The sequence below is a fragment of the Triticum dicoccoides genome, chromosome 2B (assembly GCF_002162155.2).
Source record: "Triticum dicoccoides isolate Atlit2015 ecotype Zavitan chromosome 2B, WEW_v2.0, whole genome shotgun sequence".
Lineage (NCBI taxonomy): Eukaryota > Viridiplantae > Streptophyta > Magnoliopsida > Poales > Poaceae > Triticum > Triticum dicoccoides.
The window spans coordinates 428,234,404-428,242,192 of NC_041383.1; the positions used below are offsets into that span (position 1 = coordinate 428,234,404).

Genomic DNA, 7,789 nt, shown 5'->3' on the forward strand with positions numbered 1-7,789 from the left:
CCGATTATGTATATGTTTAAGCACTTTTCAGTTTGCATTTGGCCATCCATCTTTTTACTCGTATCAAAGTATCTTTGTACAATTTGCATTCTTTTCACACAAAAAAGGGTACAATTTGCATTTGATCAGTCAGTTTCTCACCTCATAGTTTTTCTTATACACTTCGGCTTCTGAGCCTGAATGTGCCATCCGACTCTTCATATTCAAAACTACTTCATTGATGATGGTTGTGCCCGACCTTTGTATGATAGGTAAATCGAGTGGCTGATGCCCTTTTTAAACATATGCATGTTCGGCTAGATTTAAGCATCGTCTGAGAATCGTGCGATTTCTGTCGTGTGTATAACACCACTCCTTCATTTTTTTTGAGCGAAACAGCTACCTAGACAACAGTGCTGCCCGATCTATGCATGACGTGCTAATCCAGCCGCTGGTGCCCTTCTCAATCATGTGCATGTCGAACCTCAACAAAATAAATCATGTGCATGTCCGGCTGGATTTAAATTCGTGTGTATAGCACGGCTGTTTTTTTAGGAAAAGCACGGCTGTTTTTTAAGTTGTGCTCTTCATCCGGAAGATAATTACAACCCCGGATTTTTTTTCTCTCCATCTAAAACAGCCCGTACCGGTTCCCGTACTGGCCTTGTGGCCTCGCTCCTCTCTCCCTCCTCTCGTCGATCCCTATCCACTCCAAAGGAAAGGAAAATAACCCCATCGGCACCTGGTTCTTCATCCACACGCATCATTTCGCCAGATTTGCTGCCGGCGAAGGTAGATATCGCTCGTGGGCGGTGGCCATCATTGAGAGTCTACCCCCCTCTAAAATTTCTCTTCCTGGGGTTGGTGGCGCAGGTGGCCGGGTGAGTGCGTGAACGCGTTTGATGCGGTCTTCAGGGTGCAGATGCTCGCCCACCTCGGCGAGTCCGGCGGCGAGGCCATCAGGAGGTCCGGCGGCTAGCGACGGTGGTGGATGTGCTGGAGGTTGGTGGCGTTGAGGGGGCAGTAAGGAAGCTCACGGAGAAGGGTGTGGATTTCCTAGATGAGTTCGTGCAATGGATAATGGTCGGATCTGAGGAGCGGGGCAGAGACTTGCACTGCGGCTATGCTTCATGAGAGCTATGGGGTTATGTAGACAAATGTGAGATCGTGCCATAAGCAAATGACATCAAGATCTGAGCACCGTTGCAGACGGCCTCGAGTTATTTTCCTCTTCATCTCCTACAAAATGTAAGTGCGAGCCGATCATATGCATCCTTCCTAGTGTAGATTATTTTTTTAGTTCCTCCATATCACTATGTAAGTCTGTAGTGTTGTACTCCTTATTTATGAAATTTCTCCTCGTACAGGTTGCTTGCATGGTCAATTTGGGCATCGGTTTGTTAAGCAGCAAAAGCTCGCATGTTGAATCTACTCAACTCAAGTATGTTTCCACCAGAAAACTCAATCGTGTAGTGTATGGAATGACATGTTTATTTAGTTTCTACTAATTAGTTTGGATAACCTCTGATCATCCGATGAAGTAACTGAGAAGAAATTTTGGTCATGTTATTACTTCCCATTTTTTTATACCTATGCAATTAATGTTATTTGTTGCTGGTTTTGCTGTGGCGCCAAGTCTAAATGAGGGAACCTTGTTTTTATTCAAAGCAAGATCCATGTGTTGACATAGGATGGATTTTGTACAAAATGCCTATAATATCAAGCTTTTCTAATATTCTCTTAACCGAAAAAGGCTGTTGGATAGAGAGCTATTATGAAGAGCAGAAAACTCATATATCAAGTAATTACAACATGACATGCTTCTGGTAGTGCTAACTTCAGCCGTTCAGCGCCTTGTTATGTAATATGTGTCCTTATATTGGTAGATGTCAAGTGCTCTTCTCTATCTCAGTTATGGTCTGCCTTAGTTTCAGTCTAAGCTATATTAATCAACTAATTTTGTGGGTAACCTCCTTGTTCGCCTAGGTTTTTTTGGCTACTGTATCTTCGAACTGACCACTTCCCTTGTAGCATTTTTCATCAACACTTCCGGTCTTGTGGCCATAAACCTCTTTGGTCATTTTATGCAATCTCCTTATGGCTGCAGTATCAGTACATCTTATTTTGCCACAACTGGCAACTGAGTCTTCATCTTCAAGCATTGCAGTTTTTACTTCCGCTTCAACATGTTTCTTGTTCCCAGCATACATCTCTCCTTTCTTGTACACTTATCTTGGTGTATTCATCCTCTGAGCCATCCGATAATATGATAGATCTCTATCATTTTCTTTTGTCATTGCAGAGTCCATGTGATGTTTATGTTTTTTTTCTTCACACCCATCATCATGTACTATAACCCCATTAGTATCGTGTGGTTCTTCTTACATAGAAACAAATTGTCATATCCTTTTCTGAGGTGAATCTCTATTGTTATTTGTCTGCAAAACAAAAATACATTTCAAAGATTACACGTGTCTCTAAAAATTGAGAAGTAGTACTCTGAGAAAATTAATCACCCTTTAGCCTCTATGTTATGCTTCTTTGTTGCTTTTTTGAACACGGCGTCCACTTCATCATGCAAAATTCTGAGAATCGTATGTGAGATGTATTAGTTAGGAAAATACAAACACAATACTTCTTTTGTAATGGATAAAGGCAAATTTTCCTCCTCGGCTTTATCTTTCAGGTCCATCATCTCAAGCCTATCATCACACACAAATGTTCTTTTTACTGCATAGTTTTTTGTTCTGAAAGTGAGATTGCCATCGCTGAACATGAGCTGAAAATAAGTGTTTGTCAACATTATTATTATGTAATCTTTGGCGCTTCTTCATATTTCTCATCCAGTGAATTTAGCAAGTCCGAGACAAATGTATTGAACAATTTTTCGGCCTCACCGTCAAATAAAGTGCAACTTGTAGTAGTCGTACAGTCATTAATTTATTGTCAAATACGATAACTATCATACGATTGTTATTAGTGTAGAGTAAATGTAATAGGAAAGAAGTCTTCTTCAAATTAGTAGAATATGCTTGCCGAGGTGATACATCATCTCGATATGTATCACAACTCTCGTAACAGTACTTGTCAACTTCCTTCTTATCTAGTTTGTGAAAATCATCACATCACATATACCAGCTTTGAATATGATCACTTGTAGCTATTACTGTGAACACAAAATCCTAAAATGATTTCCCAAAAATTTAGCATACTGGAGAAAGTGAGAGACATAATTAAGTAGATATGCACTATAACTGATATTTACTAAGTTGTCATTGCAGGTGTTGAGAGTCTGGTTTTCCTCAAAAAGTGGCGATTTCATATCTTAGAAGAAGTCTCGCATTAGTACAAATTTGAACTAAAACCATAACACTTATTTTGGATCGAGGGAGTATGAATTTGGTATCGATTCTTGTGTTGAGTTCCTGCACATTTGGAGCAAATCGAGTATAATAATTATCTTAGATTGGTGAATAAAGATGAGTCAAGATAAATTAGCTGAGAAATAATAAAAGTTGGTCTTTCATACCTGTCAACAATTTCCCAAGTTTATGGTATATCTAGATCTGTATAGATTCTTATGACACTTGACTTTAAGCATAATCATGTTTAATCAAAGTAAATTCTGTTAGACATATTTTTATAAGGGAGAAGTATATTTTTTGTCCCTAAACTCTTTCTAAAGTATAGAAATAGTCCTTGAATTCAAAAACCAGCAAAACTTAGTCCCTCAACTTTTTAAACCGGATTAGTTTAGTCCCTCATACCGCTTCGAGTGGTTTCCATCTGATGTGGACATGGTTTTGACCAAAAGCTTGAAACGTCACCTAGGCTTGACCGCCACGTCAGTCCATGTCATTTTTTTCAAAGCACAGTGCATGTCACCAAGGGCCCCAGTACTACCAGGCGCGGCGAGTTCGGATGAGAAGCCGGACAGCGTCGTCCATGACGGTCATGCGGCGGAGACAAAGTGCTCGAGCGGCCAGAGGAGCTCGGCGACCCAGGGCGTGGCGTTGGCAGACGAGTTACTTGGCCTCCGTGTTGCACGGGCCGTCGAGCTGCAGCCTGCGCCCAGCGCGACGCCGCTGACCTTTTGGACAGGAGGCCTGAGCAGGAGGAGGAGCTCGAGGCCGCGAGCTCGGACAAGCCCTCCGCGGGCACCTCCACTGACCGCGTTGGCCATGCATCCGATCGTATGCAGCAGGGTGTAAGGTGCAGTCTAGGGAGCAACACATCACGTGCGTGTATATTCTGGGCGAGATCGGATCAGCATGTTCGTTGTGTTTGGCCTGCATCTCCTGCGGGCCGAATCAATACGTATGTTCACGTATACCTACGTGTTTTGCCGGCGGCTAGAATCAATCCAGCAGCTAGTCTGCACTTCGTGTTCCTTCCTGGAGCACGCCTGCCTCACAGGAGACCCAAGGCCGCGCCCTGGTGCACCAGCTCATTGCAGGAGCTCGCGATCCCTGCTCGCGTGGTGCAGACTTGAGCCACCAGCGGTGGCAGCGACACGAGCAAAAGAGCAGCTTTGGGAGCTTCACGCCGTTGACCCTGCCTCCAGCACTCTAACAGACCAAGGGAATACACAGGCCATCGTTAATCAGCCTCATCATGGACCACCCGGGCCGACGCGCACCGAGCCGCACCACGCCGGCTGCAGGCGCAGCCGTATTTGCCCGTTGCACACACTGCCGGGCGCCGTCGACACGCACTGCCCGCTCGCTGAGCATTATACCGAGCACCTTTCGTGCACGTGTCCGAGTCAAAAACCACACTGCGTCAGCAGAAAATCACCCTAAGCAAGACAAGGGATTAAACTTATCCGGTTTTGAAAGTTGAGGGACTAAACTTATCTGGTTTTGAAAGTTGAGGGACTAAGTTTTGCTGGTTTCGAAGTCGAGGGACCATTGCTATACTTTCGAAAGAGCTGAAGGACGAAAAATATACTTATCCCTTTTTATAATTAATAGATGAGCTTGTAACATTAATGAACGTACCATTGAACTTCTGCACCAGTGATGAGGAATGGTTGTGCATTATGGACTTAATCTTATATTAGAATTCAATCTGGCTGAAATATGAAGGTTCGGGGTTATTTCTTTTTATTATTGATTCCACATGCTCCGTTTGGGTTGGTAGTCCAATGACGTCTATAAAAGTGGACTTAATTATTTGAAAGTTTCATCTAATTTTTTTCCTTTGTAGCAAACTCGAAGTAGTAAACTGGGTAACCTTCTGATGATCCTCTCACCTCCTTTACTTTTTTAATGTATGAAAAATAACTATATTTCACTGCTTACTCGAATATACTTATTCCACAAACTTAAAATTGTTACATAAATAGATTCTCATTTATCTTTGTTCTATATGTGTCTATAAATTAAACTACTTCCCGATGGCCATGTGAAAACAATCAAAACATACTTAGTAGTTGTTGTAGAAAATAACAGAACAGTTCGCAAGTAAATATATGATGACTAAACCTTTTCATCGATGAATATCATACCGGCATACTTAGTAGTTAAAACAAACAATAGAACAATCTGCTAATAAATATGCAATGGCTAAACCTTTTCATCTATGAATATCATGCCGAGGTTCCAGAGCCATTTAATTGTAGGATTGATTGAATTTCATATTCTCATTACTTGCACTTGAATACATAGTTTCGTCCTCCTGTTGTGAACTCGCTATGCTTGTTGTATGCCATTGCTGCAAAAGGATCACAAAATCGCTAGGGAATTATTAATAATGCACCTATGAAGATTGTATGCAGAATAACAATTACAAACCTTGATGATTCAGGTGAGAGGCTACTCAGAAGGTAGATTGGATCCAGAATAACAATTGCGAACCTTGATGATTCAGGTGAGTCACTCAGAAGGTTGCCATAACTACATCGGCGTTGCATAGTTGAATCGGAAGACTTTGATTGCCAAGGTAGATTGGATCCAGAATAACAATTAGAAACCTTTATGAGTGAGAAGCCACTCAGAAGGTTGCTTGGGCGTCACTACATCTGGCTTGGTGACATTACGTAGTTGAATTGGAAGACTGATTTTGTTGGTAGTGTGCTAGCTAGGTAGCAGATTTGGCTGACTTCAATTTTTGGGCATGTGCTGGGTGCGGTTGCATCTATGTGTTTTTATGTGCCGTGTTTGCCTTGGCAAGTCATGTTTGTAGTCCGTATACACGTCTTATTTGCATGTGCGTCCGAGTTTGAAAAAAAATGATGTCCTTATTTGCTTAGGTTCCTTATTTATTTATTTATTTAGGTTTGACTACTATTTTTATCCTAATTACAATATAATTGTTTTTATCATAATTACACATGATGGAACATGGATGTGTTGGTCCGTTATATGCACGTACACGTTATATGAACGTACACGTGACAACACAACTTTTCTCGTTTACGCGTTGATTTTAATCAAGGCCGTTAATATTACAATCTAACGGATTAGATAATTCTAACTTATGTGGATGAATGTGCCGGCTTGTTTTACTTCTGTTTCAATTATATAATAGATAGATGAGCGAGCAATCAACTAGTCCATCAGCGGATGCCCTGCTCCACTGTCGAGAGCCCGCAGCCACACCTTGCCCCGATGCCCTGCTCCACTGTCGCCGCCGTCGCCGGAGTCGGCTCCGGCCTCTAGGCCCGGCCGCTGCTCCCAGCGGGCGCGTGCCCCTCTCCTACGGCCGCCCTCCACCCTTGACGGCTCCGGCTCCGGTCTCCCATTGGCAGGCGGTGCGCTTTTCTTTCCGATCTGGATCTACCTTGCCTTACCAAATCTTGGTGAGTTGCAACCTCTACCCTGTGGATTTTCGATCAACAGTGGGTTTGTGTGGTCCGGCCTTTTAGCTGCTGGTGGCTGTGCTAACTGCTGAGTGGGGATTTGCTGCTCTTGCGAAGGAAGGGGGTGCTGGTCTGATTAGGCACAACAACAATGTCAACCAGTGGCCGGGCGGGATCTGACAAGAGAAAGGAGAAACCAACAGGCTCGACTGTTAGGGGGGAGGAAGGTGTCGACTCCATGATGGGCCGCCTAAACCTGCTCGCAGATGAGACAGAGGTGGTGGACATGAGTGCCGATGAGGAGGAGGATGCAGCTCCGCCGGTGAAGTGGTCCCTGTTCGGGAAAGTTTTGTCTCCGTCAGTGATCCACTCACATACCACTTTGGCTGCTATGCGGCCAGCTTGGGGCAATCCTAGGGGGCTCAGGCTAAGGACGGTGCGTGACAATGTCTTCGTCGCTGATTTTGCAAATAAAGGGGACAGGGATAGAGCTCAAGAGGGCACACCGTGGATGGTGGGCAGGCATGCTGTAATCCTACGGGATTACGACCCTCGCCTCAGGCCCTCGGAAATCAGGTTTGATTCTATGGCCATCTGGGCTAGGATCATCAACCTTCCTTTCGAGTGGATGAACAGTAGAAAGGGTTTGAAGATTGCGAAGATGATTGACAAAAATTGCAAGGTGGATGTGGATGAAGACGGGGAGGCCTCTGGCACCTTCCTTCGGGCAAGGGTTGCAATCCCTTTTGCCGAGCCAATTCGTAGATGGGTCACCATATCCAGGGGAGGTGCTACGGAGAAGTTTGAGTTGCAGTATGAGAAGCTGCCTTTCATTTGTTTCAGTTGTGGTTTGATTGGACATAGCGACTTGGAGTGTCCAAATCCTGCTGAGCGTGATTCGGATGGGAAGCTCCCTTTCGATCGTGGTTTGAGGGCGCCAGAAGACAGAAGACGACGGATGCAATCCTTTAGTCAGGCGGCTGCTTCAGCATCTTGGTATAGCGACCC

The 7,789-nt window shown here is 43.9% G+C and overlaps 1 long non-coding RNA gene across 1 annotated transcript; it reads left to right on the forward strand.

The window, feature by feature from the left end:
* The first annotated feature begins 629 nt into the window (after positions 1–629).
* Positions 630–6,231, forward strand: LOC119364048. Its single transcript, XR_005174636.1, has 3 exons — positions 630–771; positions 853–1,227; positions 1,347–6,231. It is a non-coding gene; the product is annotated as an uncharacterized LOC119364048 (long non-coding RNA).
* Positions 6,232–7,789: the final 1,558 nt, after the last annotated feature.